The 27,276-nt window shown below is 40.7% G+C and overlaps 1 protein-coding gene and 1 long non-coding RNA gene across 2 annotated transcripts in view; one reads left to right on the forward strand and one right to left on the reverse strand.

Moving 5' to 3' along the window:
• The window catches only part of LOC124252905 (cell death abnormality protein 1-like), a 242,250-nt gene that overhangs the window by 134,113 nt on the left and 80,861 nt on the right, over positions 1-27,276 (reverse strand). The gene's annotated exons all lie outside the window — the stretch shown is intronic.
• Positions 7,923-26,182, forward strand: LOC124252908. Its single transcript, XR_006892056.1, has 3 exons — positions 7,923-7,993; positions 25,265-25,270; positions 26,173-26,182. It is a non-coding gene; the product is annotated as an uncharacterized LOC124252908 (long non-coding RNA).

Genomic DNA, 27,276 nt, shown 5'->3' on the forward strand with positions numbered 1-27,276 from the left:
TTTATTGTAAAATTTACAATATTCATTAATCCAGATTATTTCACAACTTTTACTCTTATTAAGTGTTCTGAATATAAATTGAATTATGCTACAAATATTTCGGCTTCAGTGAATGTCTTTGTTAACAGTTTCTTCTGTTTATTTTTTATTCGTTTGGTTATTTTCTTCGCTACCGAGTTGCGTTGATACGAGTTACACAGCTGTATGACGCGGCTTGTATGGACCACACTATCCAGTGATTGACGCCATGTGGGTTTAGCATGTGTTTATGAATCACCATCAAATAGTAATGGTACCAGGTGTTCACGAACACATAATATATTTTGTACTGTTGCATGTCAACCTGTACTGTACACAATGCCAAAATTATCTCCTCTAAATAAATGCCATTGCCACCAACATCACCTTTGTAGTTTTTTCACACTTACTTGGAAAACTCGTAAGCACTAGGGCTGCACGGTATTACCGGTAAACCGGTATATCGCGATACGCAATTGTAACAATTAAGTATCGCGATACGTTTACAACGTACCAGTATATCGCCAAAGATTTAACCCATTCAACACCGCACATAAGACTTCCGCCCATATACCCTCTTAACTTTAATGGCGAGGAAAATATATATATGCATATTCAGGTAATGTGGGTGGTGGTGGTGGGTGGGGATTGGGCTGAAGTCTTTCCAAATGATTGGCAACGGGTTCACTTAAATATTGTCAAAGAGTAAATAAGTCAAAGAATGAATAAAATCAACAGTTTTCATAGAAGTTGTCAAACGTACATCTAAGATACTATTTTCATCTTTTATTGCGATCATGTTACATGTAAGTCAAGTGACATCTCGACTTTTGTCACCTCGATCTTCATGCTCGGGCACGATGTTTAATGAGAAAACATTTTCATAATGAATATTTGTCACAGGTCGCCAACCTAGCACGATACGTCAAGTAAGTTCCATAATTTACGTATATGTGGCGATTTGTTGCTTAACACGTTCAGAATAGCATTATTGTACCCAAAGTTTCGTCTAAGAGTTTTCGTTTATGAGGACGATATTGCTGTAATGTTATTGGCTTACGATCATGATTTTCTTCCAATCACGAACCTTATGGCATACTGTGGCGAAAAAGCGTCATTAAAAACCAATCTTTATCCAACAAAATCGCTTCTTACACGTGCAAAAATACTCCTTGCAAGGTTACTGTGATATTATTGATGATTAGAGCTTTGGAACAATACCCGCCATCAAATGAATCTTCTAGAGTGTTATTCATATGGAGGTTCGAAAACGGAGGCATTTCCCAATGTTGTGCCATGTTATCGGGTAAAAGCCACGGTTATCGGGAAATAGGCCACCACACATATTATTTAATTAATCTTTATATAATAATTTTCTGATTACGAAAAAATGAAAACATAAAAGAAATAGGTAAGAGGATATTATGGCATCTTACACATTGATTAAAATAGTGGGAGTTTACGTCCCCTTCGTGGTTTATATGGACATTTTAAGTGTGTAAATTTGTATTACTATTAGAAATTAATTTGATATACATACATTTGGTATTTATCAACAGTTGGATTAGACTTTAAAAAAAAATGGCGTTTGACATAGCAATAATGTTTTACGAGCTGATATTTTCATTGATAAACGTAGGCTTCTGTCTTATTATAAGTTTATGTTTCTGATGTTTCGTGTATTTGTTCCATTATTCTATTCAGTCTAAAGAAAGTATACTTTACCTGATACAGAGTGACTTTTGCCCATCGTGAATGTTTTGTTAAATCATTTCTTTATGTGAATGTGTACCAAACGTCATTCATGAAATAAGTAATGTTCATAATACTTCTATTCAAAGACAAAGGAGCATAAATCATCGTTTTGATAAGAATGTGCACTTCAAGATCATGTCACATGATTGTGACTTCAATTACATTTTTCTTGAGTAATACAGATGTGTACAGTAAATTCTTTAACTCTTTAAATTATCTGAAATTCAACATCCTTTGCTGTTTAAAGAAGTTAAAGTATATAAATAGTATGGGTGGGTCAATGGAGGTTCAAAACGTTTAGAGATCGTGTATATTACTTCAGAATGAGGGGTTTACATAAAGCCGGGAAAACCATGCATGCGGGCTGGCAATGTAGGTACGTACATACGTGCGTATGTGGATGTATTTATATATAGGGGGTGCTACATGATGTTAGTCACTGTTCTATTTCAATACTGAATATATGTACTGACTGTTAATCAACACAAGCAGTAACACGACACCAATGACAAAGATCCTAAATATAACCTGTCTGACCATTTATACTGACTGATTTGTTTGGGCTATAGTTGTAACCTTTGCTCATTTCCACATTATGTATTATGTACATGGACGACTGCAGGTCCAGCGAACAACATCTGACTAAAGTGTACACGGGCGGTAGCAATGCACAATGGTGGTCATGTAGAAAGCTTTCCTGCTGACTAAGTTTCCTCGGGAAAAAAGACGCAGTAGCCTGTTAGGTCGCCTTCTGTATAGGCATGTAACAGCTAGAGCGGGACGGCTTCGACGTAAACGCCTGCTTCACGTTCTTTTGAAATCCTCCACGCTTCAGTGTGCATTGATTTGAATAATGCAAAGTGGGTTAGTGAGATTAGTTTTTTGCCGCATTTAGCAATATCCCAGCGATAGAACAGGGAGCACCTTCACATAATGTACCAACAGGAATGGAACCCATACCTTTCATGCGATGAGCAACCGCTTTAACCACTAGGTTACCAGCAACTACCACCCAAAATGACAAAATATAAACTATATGTCACGGTATATTACGCTACAGTGAGTGAGTTAATATTTAACGTCACATCGGCAATATTTCAGCCATATCGTGACGAGAACATTTGATATTGAAATGAAATATATGTATATTATAAAAATCTGCCGACGAATGACAGTAAAACAACTAGAATATCACAGATATGTATGTAAAATTAGTAATTAAATCTAAAATGTTTAAACTATAGGGGACAACACAATATAAAAATAGGCTATAGATCGCCAACAACTGAAGTTAGATCACCATACTAGGAACCATGGGGACTTACATTACTTTTGCTACCTGCATGGAGCCTAGCTGGATTTACACCATTACTTCAGCCACTGGCTATTGTAGGATAATTTAGCCGAAATAAAAAAGAACAAAACTACTACGTTTAAAAACTTGGTACGTGAAAATTTAAATTTGAAAGTTTTTGGGACTTACGTACCCTCTCAGGAGGACAATAATTTTAGGCTACTTCAACACCTTTTGGGAATACAGCCACTAACAATCTAAGTTGATAATCTGAACTACCAATTATAAGAAGTTGTCTATTTACAAAACATATATCAAACTTCATTTAACAAATCTATCTCTTTTAAAAATCAATGATTAAATGATAATTAATTTTATTAAAAAGATCCTTTACTGTTTTGATGTTGCAATATTTATCCCTTATGATGGAGAATTCAACACAGTCAAGCAGGACATGCTTGACTGTGGTTCTCTCATCACAAGGGATACAAAACGGAGGATCCTCACCTTTCAATAGGTATGCATGAGTATATCTTGTGTGGCCAACACGACATCGTCGTATGATGACCTCTTCAAATCTGGACTGACAACCCAAGTAAGTGTAACCGATATAGGGTTTTATTTCATGTAATTTAGTGATACCTACATGGGTGTCCCACTTCTTTTGCATCAGATCACGGATGTAGGTTCTAATGCTAGCTTTGTAATCAGAGCATGGAATAAGAAGTAGTGTCACAGATTTATTGAGTGCTGCCTTGGCAGGAAGATCAGCCATTGTGTTCCCAGAAATGCCAACGTGGCTGGGTAACCAACAAAAGACGATGTCGCATTGGCCAGTTTATATTACACTACAAATGGTCACGTTGTATAGTAAACAACGAAACATGTTGGAGAATAAAGTTTATATTTATATATCTATTTTGAACATATACACGCGCCGGCTAAATTATCCTACACTCGCCAGCGGATGAAGGGATGGTGTAAATCAAGCTAGGGTCTATGCAGGTAGCAAAAGTAATGTAAATCTCCATGGTTCCTAGTATGGTGATCTACCTTCAGTTGTTGGCGATCTATAGCCCGTGTTTAATACTGTATTGTCTTCTTTAATTAGAATGTTTTAGCTTTGCTCGCTAATTCTGTATTCATACCTGTGATTCTGTAGTATTTTTACTGTCCATCGTCGACATGTATTAATCTTCCAAATGTTTTCACTTTTTATTGTATAAATTGTGTTCGACACGATATGGCTGAGATATTGCTGCAGTGACGTTGAATTTGATTCTTTAAGAACAGATTGAATAGACTACTAACTCTTGACGTCCTGTTCATTGTGTCTGTTGTCTTTGCGTTACTTTATTTACCGATTTGTTCACTGACAACTAGGTGTGTTCGTACACTATAACTGCGTTTTGAATAACTGAAGTTTGTTTTGTATTTCTCTCTCTCTCTCTCTCTCTCTCTCTCTCTCTCTCTCTCTCTCTCTCTCTCTCTCTCTCTCTCTCTCTCTCTCTATCTCTCTCTCTCTCTCTCTCTATCACTCACTCACTCACTCACTCACACACTCACATATATATATAAAGATATATATATACTAGTATATTGTAACGTCATGATGACGACATATATACTACCGTTATGCGACGCATATGGCGATACTTAGTTTTCGTTGGACACCTGACACAGCGAAACATCTTGTGCAGAAAAAGGAGTTGTGACAAGAAGAAATATCTAGATTCATCTTTTACACGCACACGCGTACGCACGCACGCACGCACGCACGCACGCACGCACGCACGCACGCACGCAAGCACACATACATCAACGAAATATTGCTCGACATAACGTGAAGCTTAAGTTGTCAAGTTAAGTTCTTTGCCAAATATTCACTTGTTTTTACTTTTAATAACAGAACAGAAATTCCAAGTCTTTTACATAACGAAACATACCAGTAAAACATTCGTCGTATATTCCCACTACACGTGGCAACATTAAAGTAATCTAACCTGTAACCCAACAAACGTTACACCACGTTTATCTGGAAATAAGCGGTTGTTTGTAATTTGAATGCTTGAAATAGGACCATGAGCATCGATCTACGCAACTGAGATACGATGACTTGTGTCAACCAAGCCAACGAGCCTGACCACCCGATCCCGTTAGTCGCCTCTTACGACAAGCATGGGTTGCTGAAGATCAATTCCAACCCAGATCTTCAGGGGTTTATCAGGTACAGAAACACAACAGCTACGAACATATTAGCCTGCTTCATATGTATAGAGATCAGAATAGATATTCCGCATGTCTTGAACAGAAAACATGTGAATACTTATTAAAGAGGCAAAACATACGAAATACTTCTCAAAGAAGACTAAAAAGACACAACGGTAAAAAGTGAATCACGAAACATGTTTTTTATACTATTCTTGGGAAAATATAAATCATAATTGTAGGAGGCAAGTAAATAGAATCACGAACGTATAAGCAGTTGATTTCAAAAATCAAAGTGAGTGAGTTTAGATTTAACGTCACATCGGCATTAACTCAGCCATATCGTGACGAGAACAATGTAATTCATATCAATAAAAAATAAATTGAGAAAATAGAAACCTGTCATCGAAGGACAGTTAAACTACTAGAATATCACAGCTCTTAATTTAAAACTAGTAAGCTATCATAAAAATATATCACTATAGACAACAATACAATATAAAACCGGGCTATAGATCACCAGCAACTGAAGGCTGATCATCATACTATCGTAAATCAAAGATTAATTGTATTTAAATGAGAAATAATACATGGAGTAAAGAACTGTTGTTTGTTTGTTTGTTTGTTGTTTAAAACCGCACTCAGCAATATTCCAGCTTGCGGCAGACTGTAAATACTCCTGTCTGGATCAGGCATTCCAGTGATCAACAGCATGACCATGGTTTTACCCAACTGGGATGCAATTACATATGTCAACCAAGTCTGCTAGCCTGACCACCAAATCCCGCTAGGACAAGCATAGGTTGCTGAAGAGCAATTTTAACCAGGATCTTCACGGGAGTGAAAACAAAGATGATGAAAAAGCACACAAGAAAGTGTCTAACCTACCCTTCACAAGCGATGATATTGTCAACTACACAGAGGGTCCAGCAACGTCCCGTGTGCCTGGAATATATTGTGCATGTTAATTTCATATCGTCATGTTACGACGTACAATGCTGTATACCTACCGTGGTCCTTTAGAAAAGACAGTCAAGTGTGAACCTGTTCACCATGCATAGCGAGTACAGTGTTTCGAGCAAGAGGGAAACATGTCATGTCATTGCATTCAACCACAACCGACCACAATGACTAAATCTACACAGAATGCTAATGTCAGTTTTTACTTCAAGAAATCAAGTATACGCAGTATAGGAACCCTTGTGACATCCACGTACTGGGAGTTAGTTTAGTTTTACGCAACACTCAGCAATATTCCAGCTATATGGCGGCGGTCTGTAAATAATCAAGTCTGGACCAGACAATCCAGTGATCAACAGCATGAGCATCGGTCTGCGCAATTGGGAACCGATGACATGTGTCAACCAAGTCAGCGAAACTGACCACCCGATCCCGTTAGTCGCCTCTTACGACAAGATAGTCGCCTTTTTATGGCAAGCACATGGGTTGCTGAAGACCTATTCTACCCCGGATCTTCACGGGTCTCCACGTACTGTATCCGCATCGGAATGCATACATTAAAATGGAAAATAAGGACATAGTTTTGCAAATATTTCATCACATGTTATGCTATTTGAAATTGTGAACCCTAGTAACTATATTCCATGATCTTTAACCTGTGAAGGGTCACGAAGATTAGACGTAACCCGGGACTAGTATCTGTTATTTTGTTGTACAATTACAGTTGAGCTTTCAGGCGCAAAATACATATATTTGTATGTTTACCATCCACGTGTACGAACAATAGAAGAGGGTGACGAGGTAAGAAATTGACTGTTATCATCTATCTATCTATCTATCTATCTATCTATCTATCTATCTATCTATCTATATCTATCTATCTATCTATCTATCTATCTATCTATCTATCTATCTATCTATCTATCATCTATATATATATATGCTGCATAGGAAGTCTGTCGTCCACATGCACGAGGCTGTTGTGTTTGAGCGTTTGAATCAAACATTGTGTGTTTCGCTGTTTTTGACAATGTGTCATTTCACTCAAACTCAACGAACATTGAATCAGTTGCTTCACTGCATGTTCCAACATGTCGTTTAAAGTGCCCATTAAGCACACAATAAGTTGCATTTACCTTAGGGTATAAATGGCTTCACGTATAAACGTTTAAGTTTATGCATGACTATGAAATTTTAGGGTGTTCCCATACGTTTTGTTTGTAGTGTATATTCTGAATATTTGAATAAAATGACTCCAAGACTAACGCACTTGTGGGCAATGTTCACGGCCTTGAAGCAGACAGTAAAGTTATGGTTACAGCGAACCCCATGGGACAATTCATTTAGTGTGTAATATCTGGGTGCTACTCGGGATATCCCTGAAAGTGGTGTATATCTGCCTTGTCTTCCGCTGTCTGTCTGGAACTGCCCCTACATATTTATCCATTCTTGTTTCTCTGTACAGGCCTTTTCGTTCGCTCCGTTCGCAAGATAAAAAAAGTATGCTTGTTGTCCCTAAAACAAGAACAGTGCAGTATGGAAACAGATCCTTTGCCTATGTAGCACCAGTGGCCTGGAACAAACTTCCACAGAATCTCAGGGACTGTACTGACTTTGTCACATTCAAATCCCAGTTAAAAACACGTTTGTTCAGGACAGCCTTCTCAACTATTATTGTGTAATTTGTTACTTTCTATCTGTGCTTTGAGCATGGACTGCATGGATACCAGCGCATTACAAATGTTTTATGATGATGATGTATGCATGGGTATGAAGTGGTGTATGTGGTGTGATGCGTATGCAGTGTATCTGTGCGTGTGTGTGTGATTGAGTGTGTGTGTGTGTGTGTGTGTGTATGTGTGTATGTGTCCGTGTGGTGTGTGTGAGTGTAGTGTATGTGTGTGTGTATGCACATTGTGTGTGCGTATGCAGTGTATGTGTGCGTGTGGTGTGTGTTTGAGTGTGGTGTATGTGTGGTGTGCGTGTGTATGTGTCCGTGTGGTGTGTGTATGTGTGCATGTGGTGTATGCGTACATTTGGTCTATGTGAGTGTTGTGTGTGTATGCGTGCATGTGTGGTGTATGTGTATGCGTGCATGTGGTGTATGTGTATGCGTGGTGTGTGTACGTGTACATATGGAATGTGGTGTGCGCGTGAAATGTATTGTGTCTGTGATGTGTGTCTGCACGTGTACGTGGTGTGTGTATGAGTGTGTGGTATGTGTATGTGTTTAGTATGTGGGAGGTACGTTTACGGTGGTATGTGTTGTTTGTGTGTGCATGTGTGTGTGTTCTTGTGAAATGCCAGTGTGATGTGTGGGGTATGTGTATGAGTGCGTGAGGTGTTTGTGTGTATGATCTGTAGTGTATGTAGTATATGTATGTGTGATTGTGGTATGTGGTGTGTGTTTTATATGCAGTGGATGTTTGGTATGCTTTGTGCATGCGGTGGGTATGTGTTTGCGTGTGAGTGTGTGCTTGTGCACGTGGTATATGGTGTGTGCGTTTTGTGCGTCTGCATGTGTGTTGCATGCGGTGTATATGAGAGTGTGGCGCGCGTGTATGTGTGTATATGTGTGCGTGAGGTTATAAGTGATGCGTGTATTCTAGACATTCCTGGAGTAAGTGTACTATTAGCATTAAATGATCTTGTTTCTAATTTAACCCTGCCTGTGTACTGACCTTTTGACTTGTGCTATTTGTTGTTCTTTACATCCAAATGGCCTCATGTAATTATGTGCCACTTGATATCAATTACCCGTTATTGTTATTGCTTATAAACTGCCTGTCCCTATACATGTACACTTCTCATCATTTGGTTGTAGTTACTCCTAGCGTGGTATCAGTGTAAGAATCTGCATCCAAACGTCGCATCATGCAATAAACATAACAGGCTGTCAAGACAGAGGGCTATTCAATCACATGACATTACAGTCTAGCGCCGTTGTGTCGAACTCTGATAACTCGATATCTCGGTTGTCTCGATATAACATCTCGGTCCCGGCAAAATCCTTCATAATTTATCTTTATTCAAGCTCTTTTAACTCGATACGGATGTCTCGATATTTCGGATATCTCGATATAATTTCATGGTCCCAACAAGCAAAATTACTCTTTTAACTCGATATTTGCAAAGAAACTCGATATTCACCTACATTTCATGGGCAAGAATCCCTCTGAACTGAGGTTGTTTCCACACGTTTACACACGGTGCGGCATGAATCAAAGGGGTGAGGTAGTATAAACTAATTAGGACTAATTGAGTTGAAGGTGCCACTTGTTTGTTGTTTAATTAGGATTAATTAAGAAGGAAAGAGTAGGAAGTACTCACTGTTACAACTAAACACTACTAGTTTCAAATCAAAACATACTGAGAAGCGTTAAACGTTTTGTTTTCTTTCATACATATGCCCTGGTCGGATGTCTCGAAGTTCGGATAACTCGATATTTTTTCTTGGTCCCATGAATATTGAGACGATGGTGCTCGACTGTACTTATGATTCAGTCTGAAGGGAATGTTAATGTCATTTGATGCTTCAAGTGATCAAAAAGTATACAATATAAGGACCGTTGTGATATCCAGAATGTAGACCAGTTGGAGTTTGTATGACTAGTACCATGCGGGAACACACGGCGAGGTACTTTGTGTCATAGGTCGCTACTACTTGTTAAACCAAACATGTTTTGATGGTGGCTATAGTACTGCTTGAATGTGTTGGACAGACACTAAACCAAAACAAATAAACAAACCCCGCAGACTTTGGTAAATAATTTTCACGAGAGAAACATTACAGGTTCAAATACCTTGACGTTGGTTACAGTCTTAACTGTACAGTACAATACGAAAGAAAATCTGGGACAATGAATGTTTTCGACGGGAGAGCTCAGAAATAGACAAAAACATCTTGGTGCATTCATTCTTAGGTCACGTTGACCTATCTGTTATGTCTAATATCTGCCTTAACATAAAACTGAGCTTTTATAAAGGTCCGCGTTAAAATGTACACAATGTTTTCTGTTTCTAAATAGAAAGATCAAGTCTATTCAGGAAACTTAGTGAAGCCATACTAATTTCCATATGTACAGGGAAAGAAAAAGTAGTTTGCAAGCATGAGAGAGTTGGAGAGTGAAAGCAGGGGTGTGACAGAAAGTTAGAAAGTCTTAGGTGAAGGAAAGCAAAGAAACTGATTGTTTAAGAACAGATTTAAGATGCATGTTTGTCTAACTAATGACGTCCTTTTCATTGTGTGCGCTTTCTTTACCTTACTATATTTTACCACTTTCTTCAATGGTAAACAGGTATGTTTATACACTATCACTGTCTTTTGAATAACTGAATGTTTGTTAAAATAAATATGTTCTGAATATTTGAATAAAATTACTATAAGACTAATGGAACGAGATTACCCGCCTTTAATCTATAAGTCGTGTTTTATTTACTGCTTTCACCAGTTTTGAATCGAAGAAATCATTTATGCGGAAAGATAGATGAATGTTGAAGTCTCACACATTTTAACGTTCGGTTTGGGGCGTGATGCTTGACAGATGCTCACATGAAAACCTTCGAGACGTATAAGTTTTACTGTATTACTCTGTATACTTTACTATAATAGTAAAATTGCACTATCCTGTATAAGCGACATGCGCACAAAGTCAGCAGTCTACGGTCCATAGTGGATTTGAGTATTAACATAGAACACTATGGCGAACACAGGTGAGTTGACGTCAACACGTGATTAAAAATCATGCTGTGAGGCCCACCATTTTTTTCTTACAATCATTCATAACACATTATTTTCACCCATAATTAATGCGTTACATATGCTTCTGTGCTGCATTAACTGTTTATAGGTGTTTTGATAAAATGAAAGACGTTGACGATCCAATCAACTGCCAAAGTCAGTGAATTGGGTCTGGCTCGGGCATCGTGAAGACGTCGACGCTGCCATGGTCTGAAGAAACGACGAAGAGATGAGGGGAGGAGAGCCGGGTTATTTAGTGGTCGATGCCTATCTTGCCGAATGAAAGTGTAGCCTGGAATTTGGGAGGCAGATTTGGGGGATAATTTGTTTCTTGTAAAGCTATTATTTTGGGTTAATTGGCTCGAAGACCATTGCAATTCAACTGTATGATAACCATGGTTGCAGTAATTTGTAAAAGTAAATCATAAAAGGCCATGGTTTGGGCCATAGTTTGCAATAATAGGTTAGATGGCTAGGATAGCTTAGTGGTTAGGGGTGATTTACAGAAAACCGTTAATAGCAATAATGAGGCTGGCCAGACTTTTGTGATTTAATTTGTTTTTGTGTGCGAGAGAATGCAGGTTTTTGTTATGAGTTGTTTCATGAGTGCGACTGCTGCGATGGTTTGTAAAGGTTGTGGTTCAGTTTTCGTGGTGTGAGTATAAGAGTGCTGCTGGCGGAGAACGTGTTGGACTTTTATGTTTTAAGTTTGTTGGGTTTGTTAGTGGTTGTAAGTGCGATTTGTTTTGGGAGAGCGGTGTTGGTGGGTTGTGAGGGGTTGGTGGGTTTGGATGGGGGGTGCGGTTTGGGGGCGGGATTGCATGAGGGGTTAGTGGCTGTGGGGTTTGGGAGGTGAGGTTGCTTAGAGCCTAGGGTAGTTTTAGTGGGTGTAAGAAGGGGTTGATGTGTGCTGATAGAGGTGTGTGAAGGTGTAGTGGATGAGAAGTTTGAAAGGAAGGAGTGGTACGCTAGGTGAATGGGTGCAGATTTGGACAGGTCTTCATCAAATATAATAGCCTACTGGACAAACAGGGATTTCAATCCAGTATTAAGCACTTAAACTAGCCCTGGGGACAAAGAATGGTACTTCCTTAAACTCACTCCTTCTTCTCACAGGGATCTCTCCACTCACCCCAAGTTACACTCAACTACTGGGCTTTAGGGCCCAACACAACCCAATATTTAAACATATCACAACAAAATAAAACAACATTAAAACATCAACCCTTCAGAAATGCAAACACTATGCACGCTGCCTCACTCACCTCAACAGTCTGCTACAACATTTAAAAGACATCCCTTACTCACCTCCCATTACAAGTTTCATTTATCACAAACCTCACCCAGTCACTGACACCTCCCTCCTCAACACCCTACATGACCTCCAAAACAACACTGACACCTCACTCCTCGACACCCTTCATGACCTCCCAAACAACACTGACACCTCCCTCCTCAACACCCTTAATGACCTCCCAAACAACACTGACACCTTCCCCCTCAACACCCTACATGACCTCCCAAACAACACTGACACCTCCCTCCTCAACACCCTACATGACCTCCCAAACAACACTGACACCTCCCTCCTCAACACCCTACATGACCTCCAAAACAACACTGACACCTCCTCCTCAACACCCTACATAACCTCCCAAGCAACACTGACACCTTCCTCCTCAACACCCTACATGACCTCCCAAACAACACTGACACCTCCCTCCTCAACACCCTACATAACCCCAAACAACACTGACACCTCCCTCCTCAACACCCTACATGACCTACCAAACAACACTGACACCTTCCTCCTCAACACCCTACATGACCTCCCAAACAACTCTGACACCTTCCTCCTCAACATTCTACATGACCAACCAAACAACACTGACCCCTCCTCAACATTCTACATGACCAACCAAACAACACTGACACCTCCCTCCTCAACATTCTACATGACCAACCAAACAACACTGACACCTCCCTCCTCAACAACCTACATGACCTCACAAAAAAACACTGACACCTCCCTCCTCAACACCCTACATGACTTCCCAAACAACACTGACGTCCTCCTCCTCAACATTCTACATGACCTCAAAATCAACACTGACACCTCCCTCCTCAACACCCTACATGACCCCCCAAACAACACTAACACCTCCCTCCTCAATACCCTACATGACCTCCCAAACAACACTGATACCTCCCTCCTCAACATTCTACATGACCAACCAAACAACACTGACACCTCCCTCCTCAACATTCTACATGACCAACCAAACAACACTGACACCTCCCTCCTCAACATTCAAGATGACCAACCAAACAACACTGACACCTCCCTCCTCAACATTCTACATGACCTCCCAAACAACACTGACACCTCCCTCCTCAACACTCTACATGACCAACCAAACATCACTGATACCTCCCTCCTCAACACCCTACATGACCTCCCAAACAACACTGACACCTTCCTCCTCAACACCCTACATGACCTCCCAAACAACACTGACACCTCACTCCTCAAAACCTTACATGACCTCCCAAACAACACTGACACCATCCTCCTCAACACCCTACATGACCTCCCAAACAACACTGACACCTCCCTCCTCAACACCCTACATGACCTCCAAAACAACACTGACACCTCCCTCCTCAACACCCTACATGACCTCCCAAACAACACTGACACCTTCCTCCTCAATACCCTACATGACCTCCCAAACAACTCTGACAGGTTCCTCCTCAACACCCTACATAACCCCACAAACAACACTGACACCTCCCTCCTCAACACCCTAAATGACCTCCCAAACAACACTGACACCCTCTTCCTCAACATTCTACATGACCTCCCAATCAACACTGACACCTCCCTCCTCAACACCCTACATGACCTCCCAAACAACACTAACAACTCCCTCCTCAATACCCGGCATGACCTCCAACACAACACTGACACCTCCCTCCTCAAAACCCTGCATGACCTCCCAAACAACACTGATACTTCCCTCCTCAACACCCTACATGACCAACCAAACAACACTGACACCTCCCTCAACACCCTACATGACCTACCAAACAACACTGACACCTTCCTCCTCAACACCCTACATGACCTCCCAAACAACTCTGACACCTTCCTCCTCAACATTCTACATGACCAACCAAACAACACTGACCCCTCCTCAACATTCTACATGACCAACCAAACAACACTGACACCTCCCTCCTCAACATTCTACATGACCAACCAAACAACACTGACACCTCCCTCCTCAACAACCTACATGACCTCCCAAAAAACACTGACACCTCCCTCCTCAACACCCTACATGACCTCCCAAACAACACTGACGCCCTCCTCCTCAACATTCTACATGACCTCAAAATCAACACTGACACCTCCCTCCTCAACACCCTACATGACCCCCAAACAACACTAACACCTCCCTCCTCAATACCCTGCATGACCTCCCAAACAACACTGACACCTCCCTCCTCAAAACCCTGCATGACCTCACAAACAACACTGATACATCCCTCCTCAACATTCTACATGACCAACCAAACAACACTGACACCTCCCTCCTCAACATTCTACATGACCAACCAAACAACACTGACACCTCCCTCCTCAACATTCTACATGACCAGTCAAACATCACTGATACCTCCCTCCTCAATACCCTACATAACCTCCCAAACAACACTGACACCTTCCTCCTCAACACCCTACATAACCTCCCAAACAACACTGACACCTCACTCCTCAAAACCTTACATGACCTCCCAAACAACACTGACACCTTCCTCCTCAACACCCTACATAACCTCCCAAACAACACTGACACCTCACTCCTCAAAACCTTACATGACCTCCCAAACAACACTGACACCTTCCTCCTCAACACCCTACATGACCTCCCAAACAACACTGACACCTTCCTCCTCAACACCCTACATAACCTCACAAACAACACTGACACCTCTCCTCCTCAACACCCTACATGACCTCCCAAACAACACTGACACCTCCCTCCTCAACACCCTACATGACCTCCCAAACAACACTGACAACTCCCTCCTCAATACCCGGCATGACCTCCAACACAACACTGACACCTCCCTCCTCAAAACCCTGCATGACCTCCCAAACAACACTGATACCTCCCTCCTCAACATTCTACATGACCTCCCAAACAACACTGACACCTCCCTCCTCAACACCCTCTACATGACCCCAAACAACACTGACACCTCCCTCCTCAACACCCTACATGACCTCCAAACAACACTGACACCTCCTCCCTCCTCAACACCCTACATGACCTCCCAAACAACACTGACACCTTCCTCCTCAACACCCTACATAACCTCCCAAACAACACTGACACCTTCCTCCTCAACACCCTACATAAGCTCCTAAACAACACTGACACCTCCCTCCTCAACACCCTACATGACCTCCCAAACAACACTGACACCTCCCTCCTCAACACCCTACATAACCTCCCAAACAACACTGACACCTCCCTCCTCAACACCCTACATGACCTCCCAAACAACACTGACACCTTCCTCCTCAACACCCTACATGACCTTCCAAACAACACTGACAGGTTCCTCCTCAACACCCTACATAACCTCCCAAACAACACTGACACCTCCCTCCTCAACACCCTACATAACCTCCTCCAAAACAACACTGACACCTCCCTCCTCAACACCCTACATGACCTCCCAAACAACACTGACACCTCCCTCCTCAACACCCTACATAACCTCCCAAACAACACTGACACCTCCCTCCTCAACACCCTACATGACCTCCCAAACAACACTGACACCTTCCCTCCTCAACACCCTACATGACCTCCCAAACAACACTGACACCTTCCTCCTCAACACCCTACATGACCTCCCAAACAACACTGACACCCCTCCTCAACACTCTACATGACCTCCCAAACAACACTGACACCTCCCTCCTCAAACACCCTCTACATGACCTCCCAAACAACACTGACACCTCTCCCTCCTCAACACCCTACATGACTCCTCCCAAACAACACTGACACACCTCCTCCTCAACACCCTACATGACCTCCCAAACAACACTGACACCTCCTCCTCAACACCCTACATCTACATGACCTCCTCAAAATCAACACTGACACCTCCCTCCTCAACACCCTACATGACCCCCAAACAACACTGACACCTCCCTCCTCAACACCCTACATGACCTGACCTCCCAAACAACACTGACACCTCCTCCTCCAAACCCTACATGACCTCCAAACAACACTGACACCTCCCTCCTCAACATTACCCTACATGACCTCCCAAACAACACTGACACCTCCCTCCTCAACACCCTACATGACCTCCCAAACAACACTGACACCTCCCTCCTCAACATTCTACATGACCTACCAAACAACACTGACACCTCCCTCCTCAACACCCTACATGACCTCCCAAACAACACTGACACCTTCCTCCTCAACACCCTACATAACCTCCCAAACAACACTGACACCTCACTCCTCAAAACCTTACATGACCTCCCAAACAACACTGACACCTTCCTCCTCAACACCCTACATAACCTCCCAAACAACACTGACACCTCACTCCTCAAAACCTTACATGACCTCCCAAACAACACTGACACCTTCCTCCTCAACACCCTACATGACCTCCCAAACAACAACACTGACACCTCATCCTCCTCAACACCCTACATAACCTCCCAAACAACACTGACACCTCCCTCCTCAACACCCTACATGACCTCCCAAAACAACACTGACACCTCCCTCCTCTCAACACCCTACATGACCTCCCAAACAACACTGACACCTCCCTCCTCAACACCCTACATGACCTCCCAAACAACACTACATGACACTGACACCAACACCCTCTACATGACCTCCCAAACAACCTGACCTCCCTCCTCAAACTACATGACTCCCTACTCCTCGACATTCTACATGACCAACCAAACAACACTGACCCCTCCTCAACATTCAACATGGCCAACCAAACAACACTGACACCTCCCTCCTCAACATTCTACATGACCAACCAAACAACACTGACACCTCCCTCCTCAACACCCTACATGACCTCCCAAACAACACTAACATCCCCACTAAAGCCCACATCATAAACACTTACATCAACCACAAGTATCCCTCTCACACCCATATCTCACAGTCGCCTCAATTAATACCAACAAACTCACAGGCATAGGCATCCATGTACATCAAAACCCTCCTTTAACCACAAACCTGCACTATACTAACTTGGCAACTATCAACATAGCAGAACTCCTAGCAATACTCACTCCACTCCACTTAATTCAGACACTTCAGCAATCCCGACATAATTCACAACATTAACCAACAATTACATACTCTCTATCTATCAATCAAATAAACAAACAAATGGAAACCTTAGAGAGGTGTCAGGCCGGGAAAGCCACATTTCAAAACTAACTATTGCCGGGAAGGCCACATTTCAATTACATGGCTGTAACCGGTAAAGCCACATTTCCAATAGATTAATTAATTAATGGATTACCGTAACCGGTAAAAGACTGTTCCTACGCTAAACGCCAAAAGAAAAGTTACCCTCCTACCATCTATGACTGACTGAGTTTGGTTTTACGCCGCTTTTAGCAATATTCCAGCAACATCGCGGAGGGGGACACCAGAAATGGGCTTCACACATTGTCCCCATGTGGGGATTCGAACCCGGGTCTTTGGCGTGACGCCTACCATCTATGAATTACTTAAATACAAAAACATGTTATAAGGTATTATTTTACAAGAAAACCTAACAACACAGCTTTATGCAAATCACGAACCAAATTCTCAAACGCATTCATATTTAAGTGAACTGCATCTTTTTCAGAAGAGTTAAATTGTCCTATTTTCGATCATGCCGAAATAAACCAATCACAGTGATTTAGATGTCCAAAAGAAATGTTGAAACAATATTCTGCTTAAGACAGTTAGATAAACCATTAAAAGTCACCATTTTCACTTATTAAAACAAGAAACAACTGTTGTAGAGTGTGTGAAATTGTAAAAGAATCAATCCTATGATTTCAGTGTTATAAAACATTTTCTGCTGATTTGCATTAGTGAAAACAAGTACAACGTGTCTTTAATATTGTGAAAAGGTGAACACCGAAAATGATTTTTGTTAACATGTTTGCTTGCAAAGTAACATTTACACACAGCTATATCAATCGCCAAAACGCAGCAATATTCAGGCAGTATTTGCATCAATTTCACGTGTAGAATGATTCTATAGATTATAAAGAGAGCCTAGAATGCATGATATGATACAGAAGCACGAGAAATATGCCACGATTAACAGTGGAAGAAAGGAAAAGAGTCACTGGGATGTTGCAGATGGGGTCGACATACAATGCTGTTGCTAACGCCCTCGGATGCCACCGTATCACGGTTATGGACTTATTAAGCGCTACAGACAGACTGGGGTCACCGTCACAATGCAGCAGAAAGCTTTCATAAAAAATGTAGATATGGCTACAAACTAAACCATTATCATTGTTATGATGTTTTTACAGATTAAGACTTTTTATTATAATGTGATAATATTATATGTAATGTTAGTATATTATATTGTGTTAATTATAGAAATAAAATTTGTTGTGATCTGAATAAAATTATGAGGAAACATGTCTTGTTTTGTTAAATACGGTAACCAGTTTGAATCACTAAGCATGTTTTTACAGAATATCCAGGAGAGCCACATTCTATGTTCACGCAACCAAAACTATTGCCGAGAGAGTCACATCAATTTTGGCTATCTGTTTCGGAAATGTGGCTCTCCCGGCCTCATATTGCACAACCCCATACCCACAAAATATCATTATAACACCCAGTTGCTTCTTAACCCACACAAAGTCAATCAAGTGACCGTGGAACTGCTACATATTTGAACCTTCAAGCGTTTTCGACGAGTGTGCAATTTTAAAATGACATAAACACCGACGAACGAGCCCGAAATTTCTGTACTTAAGTCATTTCAAAATTAACATGCAGATTTTAAGCAGACAATTAGTTGTTCATTCAGTAAATGACCAAGATCAAGGAATATTCAAGACATTAACACACTGGTTTGGGTTCATAATCCGCAGAGCAATACCGTGTGTAAAATATTTGGCACCATAGATGAGTATAAGGCCGACGAATTAGTGTACGTTCATAAATTTCAGAATATTCTCACAGTTGAATGTGCAGACTTATTGATTCGTAATCTAGGATGATGTTTGAAACTTGCTAGAAGTCGAAGTTTGCAATAGGGATGTGCACGTCACTTGTAAAGTGTACTGGTGAGCGAAACATACTCGAATGCTCTCAAGACCCTGTGACACTGTAGCGCATTTACTGCGGTTGTAGAAATAATACGAGCGTCCAAACGTCTTTGGACGAGCTGAAGGAAAAACATTAATTATTTTATGTTTCTCTTTCTCTTTCCGGGAATATTGATAACTGTTTTCTATTTTCAGAGATATTTACATTTGTTTGCAAGTGAGTGTTCCATATCTGAAAGGAGGTTTTCATTTCTTTACACTTCCATGTGTTAGCTTGAGAAAGAATTTGTCAACGTGCGGTGTGTGCACGTGATACTTTACATTGACGTTGTTTCATAGGGGGTCATAATGTATGTGGTGTTGAACATAATGTTGGTCTGTGTACCTCAGTGGTGATTTGGCTGAACTACGACACTACTTAGAACTGTAATCAACTTAATGTCCATGCATGTCGTGTTGAACATAATGTTGGTCTGTGTACCTCAGTGGTGATTTGGCTGAACTGAGACACTACTATAGGCTGTAGAACTGTAATCAACGTAACGTCCATGTAGGTCGTGTTGAACATAATGTTGGTCTGTGTACCTCAGTGGTGATTTGGCTGAACTGAGACACTACTATAGGCTGTAGAACTGTAATCAACGTAACGTCCATGTAGGTCGTGTTGAACATAATGTTGGTCTGTGTACTTCAGTGGTGATTGTGCTGGACTATGACACTTTGGACTGTAGAACTTTAACCAATGTAATAGTATGTTATGGTGTTGTCGGGTTTAACAGAAACAAAGTCGGAATCTCGCAGTTGGAATCAACAGAGCTACGTGTTGTAGTAAGAATATACCCCTCTCTTTATACGTGAAGTGGTATACATTTTCTGGACAAAGAGCTAAGTAATATTCAAGGTTTCGGTGCTTCTTCTCATAGCTACATGTACAATAGTCCTGTAGGTGCCTCCATATGACGAATATGCTATTGTACGCGAAATGTCACAGGCACGATATATTTGTAATGGCACGCAGACGATCAGAACCAGAGTATACGGGTTTTACAAACTGTCTTCATTCGCTCTTTGTTGAAGCGATTTTAATGACCTACTGTTTGTGTACAGGTCAAATTTCACTCACACACACCCCTCTACACTAGAACCTTGCTCTCCTGTTCTCACTGTTCATAAGTTACAGTTGTTTGTCACAGGTCCAGTAGTTAAGCTGTCAATATGGTGTTAACAGGTTATTCATAAAAGACAAAACATGTTTACCAGTCGTTGTCAAGTTGTGAAGATAGGTGCTCAATGTGGGTGTTTATGCAATATGGAAATCAGACATGTCTGGTGAATGCAGTGACATCATTTCTATATTGCATTTGAAAGCAGAACAATATATTTGTAAATAGTATCAACAGAGCACACAATTGGCCCTATGTAAACTCAACTGACACCTTTCACACCAGTCACGATATGGCTGAAATATTGCCAAAGTGACTTTAAATTTTAACTCACTCACTCACTACATTTATAAGAATATTTGATGAAACACTTAATTATGTATGATTATATCAACAGTGTGATACTTATCATCCGTAATGTCTAATGCTGGAACTTCGGAAACAGAAACGACCCACTCGACTAAAATGCATTGTGTATGTAAGGTGAGGAAAGGTGAAATTGGGTTCAACGTCGTGCTTGAGAATATTTCGCTCATATGGCGACGTGCATGCGTGTGTATGTGTATGTACGGCTGCTGGTACTAGTCCAGACTGAATCTGGTTTTATAGTGCTAGCCCACTGAGATACCTTGCCGCAGTGAAGCATGAATACCCGACTCAGACACATTATACTGACTCCGATCCAACCAGTCCTTGTTGCACCCATTAATGCCAAGCGCCAGGCAGGGACCAACAAGTACCATATTTTAACGTCTTTTGGTATGACGCGGTCGGGGATCGAACCCGCGACCTTCCGCTGTGTATGTAGAATATATATGCGTTTAATATATAGTCAAGCGAGAGACAGATGCGCGACAACTAAATATACTGAGGGAAGAAAATAAGGGATCACACGAAAGGATAAGTGTTCCCCTTTATTTTTTTCCAGGTTTCTTCAAAAGCTTTGTATCGCATAGCTTGTGAAGAAACCTGGGAAAAAATAAGGGAACACTTGTTTTTCCTCAGTATATGTGTTCACACACGAAGCAAGACCACCTTTTCCTTTGGATTACGATTCGAGTAACAGTACAAGCTATGGGAGGATATTTTCGGGATTTGAGATTATGGCGGCCCAGGATCAAAACATAGGGGAGTCATACTCGAGTTTAAGAATCCGTTTATTTGTCTGTGGATCTCAAGGTGTGACCCTGTACATATAACACGATACATCACTTATACTTACACACGTTGAATGTAGGTAGTGTATGGTTCATGATGAAAACATATTACCTCGTCACGTAGCCCTTTACTTACTCATTCTATAGTCAGAATTGTACAGTCGACTTTGCATTTAGCAGATATTTGTTATGGACGTGGAAGGGTTTTGTCGCTATATAAGACTTCATGGGCGGTGGGGTAGCCTAATGGTTAAGGCATGCCCATGTCACGCTGAAGACCCGTGTTTGATTCTCCACATGGGTACAATGCGTGAAGCCCATTTCTGGTGTGATATTGCTGGAATATTGCTAAAAGCAGCGTAAATCTAAACTCACTCTCTTTATGACTCCATTACAATGCATGCGAAAGAAAATCGTTCTATTAAAGTGTGGGTCAAGTGTGGTTACCCTGTCACTAAGGATCCTTGACATGTTATTATTATTTTCATTATAATTTAATAGCCACGGGTTATGTGTTGTTTCGGACCATGTCATGCATTCCAAAATAGCTTATGCTTTCTCTTCATTAAATTTTCGAACGACATGCAACATTATACATTTTACAAATTTATCGGTATGAACTAAACTATCCATATATGTTGCGTAGATTGTGATTGTAAATTCATTTTCATTTCCACGAATCAAGGACATTCTTTCTACATTTGAAAGTACATTTACAATTGTTTTGAAATTTAGGCTTCTATTTCAGGATCAAATGTTAAGTAACGGTTAACTACAGTAACTTCAACTAGTTTTCATTAATTACTGTTCGTGGGGGCCAAGTATATTTTCATGACAGTGACATAATGTCTATTACAATTCATTATTTGTAGAATAGTGTGTAGATCCCATTGACTGTAGACATATTTGAAACCAGCGAGATCAGTACATAATCAATGTAATGGCAGATTGCAACGTGCAGTTGTCAGTCCATGTCACCGGTTGAGAACAGGTACATTTCCTTTTATGGTTGATTCAGTTTAACTGCATACATGCAAAATGTTTATGCGTCACACAAGGTCTGCACGACTATTGCAAACAGCTACCTGCATACATGCTTCGTTGCAGGCACAATTTCCGACACCGCTGATATGAATTTAATGATAATATATTTGTTGCAGAGAAAAAACTGGCATCAGTCAATGTATTATGGTAGCCGTTTACTATGTTTGTGGCTAGATTTAGCTCAACTGTAATACATTCTATCCTTTGAAATTGTTTTGACTATTGGTAACAATTCAATTGACTTCTTCTCTCCCTTTCGAAATTTTCAATGAAGAGGGTTTTTTCACCATTGAATTGGCAGTGATAGTATGAACTCAAATATGCCATGTGCGTGGATCGTATTCATCTATAACGCACATGCAGGTGCTTGCCGAACTAAAGGTGATATACCTGACACTGTGAGGGCGTGAGAAGCATCTGGCTCAATGGTGTGGAGTGTAACAGTGTCCCTCCATATCTCTGTACGGTATACTCTGCCTACCAGTGGCATTCCCACACAATATATGCACGTATTATGAGAACATGGAGTTACTGAAACAAATATATACAAATGTAGAAAGTCACAATTGTACAATCGACTCTGCTTTTAGCAGATATTTCTTATTGATATGGAGAGGGTTTTGTCTCTTCTATTGTAATTGGCAGGGCGATAGGTGCAGATATTCAACATTCAGTTTTAAATATATGCTCATTACGACCATCTACTGAGAGATTTCACCTCATCCGCCAAGTGATACCAGTGTTGTTGTTCAGACTTTACGAATGTTCATTTGTAGTATATATATATACTCCAAATGAACATTCGTAAATATATATATCTTTAATCTAATATATAGATTATCAGTTTCCCTCAGAAGAAAGCATTAATTTCGGACTTTGGGCATTTTGGGGTGTAAAGACGTGTGTATGTCATCCTATCAAGAATAGTATTTTTGTATTTACAGTTATTTCCGTATTTTAATAATTTACAAGTACTGTAGAAATTGTTTGCACCATGATTTAAGGGAATGGAAATGAATCTCCCCTAACCTGTGCTGACATTATTTTACTTTCAAACCCCATAGTCAGTTCATCGCCAACCCCTGCACATTAACCGTCATGTATCATCTAAACCTGACTTCCTAGAGATTCTGTTTGGTAGGGATCAATCGAAATCCATTTGGAAATAAATGGCCATGGCTCCCTCGGTGAGTGTTCAGACAGTTATCCACTGAGCCACGTGGTAGATACTACCCGGTTCCAACTTTTAACGCACCAGGATTAAATCGTATAACTCCTAATTTCGGATTTCTAAATTAAACTTATTACTACTGAAGGGGTAGTTTTCAAATATCAAATGATCATGATTTTATTAAGCAAATACAAAATGTAGGAAGGTCCGGGTTAGAATTGGTCCTCAGTAACCCATGTCGGAAGAGGCGACTAACGGTATCGGATGGTCAGACTCGCGAATTTGGTTGGCACATGTCATCGTATCCCAATTGTATATATGCCCATGCTGTTTATCAGTGGATTGTCGGGTCCAGGCTCAAATATATACAGACCGCCGGCATATAACTGGGATATTGCTGAGTGCGGCGTTAAACAACAAACCAACCATAACATGTATTCAGATACAAAGCATTTCGGGTTCATTTTCATTTTCCTGAAATAGAGACTCAGGTTTGACATTCCAGAATAGATTTACATTTGATTATAAATTAGCAAAGCTGAAACTAGAAAACAGTTTCATCTCTCATAGTATTGCATTTAATTTCCATTGAATCATCTGAAGTGGGTTCAAGTGTAAGTGTCACGACAGGGACGTGTGTGTTTTATCAATATGTTGAACTTTGTTTATGAATTTTTGACCCTATTCATGACATAGTGCGAACTTTGTACTCAGATATATTATTCCAGTCAGTCATGCCCGCGTGTGATGTGAACATTCTCCATTAAGTGATGTGGTCTGACATTCTAAAGCTTATAACACAATGCAGTTTCGCTCGTCAGTTTATATTGCCCTTGGTAGTGGGGCCTACTGTATTGCGCTGTGCATATTATGTAGTCACCCGCCCCTCCGTGACAGACATGACAAATACAAACTGCTCTCTCGAGGAATCCTGCTTGCATGATATTGTCGACAGGAAATTTAATGATGATTTATTAATCGTTTACGAACCAGCCTGTCCTTTGGTGATCAAAACCTTTGGGACAATATCTGTCTTTCAATGTTGATGACGACACAGTGTTGAAATATTCGGGAACGGTCATTCTTGTCTTGTGCTCTGTATTGAACTGGTTTCTATACAGATTTAGGACGATTGGGTAACTGTGATTCGCCAGGGTGTTACAACAAACTGAAACAACTCCTGTATAGATATAGCATTCTATGCATCTGTTACAACAAATTGAAAGACCTCCTGTATACATTTAGCATTCTATGCATCTGATCATGTCGTGTTCTATACGTATGTGGGGTGAATGTGGAGAATACACTGACAAGAAACTGTACGAAACTCTCGTGTTCAAAGACGGTGGAGCTGTTATGAGTGCACATATAACTTTACAAAGAAATTAGTTTAATATTTTCACACCTGATTAATTCTGTACATTTAGGACAAAAAGACACGTGCAAGTCTTGAACTATGGTGACAGTTGCTATCACTAACATTTTATGTGACAGAAATGAATGGTGTCTGGTTCTCGCTATTCACTCTGCATTGTAACCAATGAGTAAATGCAACAAACAGTTGATTCAATGTCCATTGTGCCATAAGTGTAACTGATTTTTATATGCACAGTCAATCATTTCCCATAAAGCTTTATGTTTGAGGGGTGGTACCCTAATGGTTAAAGCGTTCCCTCGTCACACGAAGGCCCGGGTTCGATTCCCCACAAGGGTACAATGTGTGAAGCCCATTCCAGGTGTCCCTTGCCGTGATATTGCTGGAATATTGTTAATAGCATCGTAAAATCCAACTCACGCACTTACTTTATATTTGAACTTCGGGGCCATGAGAAACACATGCACATGACTCGATCAACTGAAGCATTAAGACGTCCATCTACATCTCCGGATTGTAGGATCAAACTGGACTGACCCATTGCCAACTGTCAATTACACTTATCTCGCCTTTAAGTCATTCAACAGAGATACGATTTAGTTCTCACAATAACAAATCAAGACCTGCGTTTGGCGATAAGGGTTTACTACTATGTAATGGAATTATCACCTGAACCTATTAAATATCGGACTGGTGGGTAACGTGTGCTTTCAAGTTTGCAAGTAACTCACTTAAACATTAAATGATGATGATGGTGCTGAAGTAAGATGGTACCGACACCTCACAGCTAACTGGAAGTTTCACAGTGGTAAACCAGTTGAAGCCTGGAATCCGACAATGTTTATTGACAATGGTCCCTCATCGTTCATGCCGATTCAACGAATTAAGAGTAAATTCGTTGGAAAGTGTCAAAAGAAAGATGTGATGATTGTGCTGTCCAGGTACAGATACGAGATGGTTTAAATGAAACGGCCTATGTTTTACCTGAGTAATTTGTTTAAAAGCTTGCTTACATTGTACATTGTATTACTGAAGAATGAAGATGAGGTTTGACGTGAAAGGTATCCTCTTGTATACTAATTAACGTAGCCTATTATTGAACTTCTGCTGTAACATAAACAATCTGATCAAATGTTTCAGGGTTGCATCAATCAGTTAGGAAGGACGTGAGGTGAAATTGGGTTTTACGTCGTGCTTGAGAATATTTCGCTCATATGATGACGTGCATGAGTGTGTATGTGCGGCTGCTTGTACTAGCCCAGACTTAAGCTGGTTTTATAGTGCTAGCCCACTGAGATATCATTCCGCAGTGAAGCATGAATACCCCACTCAGACACATTATACTGTCTCCGAGCCGACCAGTCCTTGTTGTACCCATTAATGCCGAGCGTCAGGCAGGGACCAACAAGTACCATATTTTAACGTCTTTTGGTATGACGCGGTCGATTAGGAAGGAAGAAGCTCCCCAGAAAATACCATTACAAACTTGTGATTTTATTTGAACCAGGGTCTGTCTTTTAGCCATGACACAAATTGTATAGGCATCTCTATTTTCATGTCTTACACAAAGTAACAGCTTTGTCGTAAGGGAAGTTGCTAGAAGGGGGTCCTTAACCTGATTCACTACATGTCAAACAATGTCTCAAGACACAAAACTTGTTAATCCCCCATCTCAAGCATTTATGGCACTCAGAAACCCCTAATACCCATCCGAGTGAACAGTATGCAACCAGTCCATTAGAACTGAACCCACGCTGTGTGTATATATGTAACAGGAAACCGTAAGTGATTACGTGTAATCCCTGAAATGTTCAGTGATTTATCTAATGCATGTTTGAGTCATTTACGCAGAGAGACTGTTGAACAATACATAGATCATTTTGGTCACGGAAACATTTTGCATTTAACATTCCACCCTTGGCAGCATTCATTATTATATCATACTCGTAAATATGTACATTTAGCAGTGTTTGTTTGTGCATGGCAGACTTGAGTGACATCTGGAATTGCCCTCCAGCT

The sequence above is a fragment of the Haliotis rubra genome, unplaced genomic scaffold (genome assembly GCF_003918875.1).
Source record: "Haliotis rubra isolate DU_JTF1 unplaced genomic scaffold, ASM391887v1 Scf529, whole genome shotgun sequence".
In the NCBI taxonomy this organism is placed as follows: domain Eukaryota; kingdom Metazoa; phylum Mollusca; class Gastropoda; order Lepetellida; family Haliotidae; genus Haliotis; species Haliotis rubra.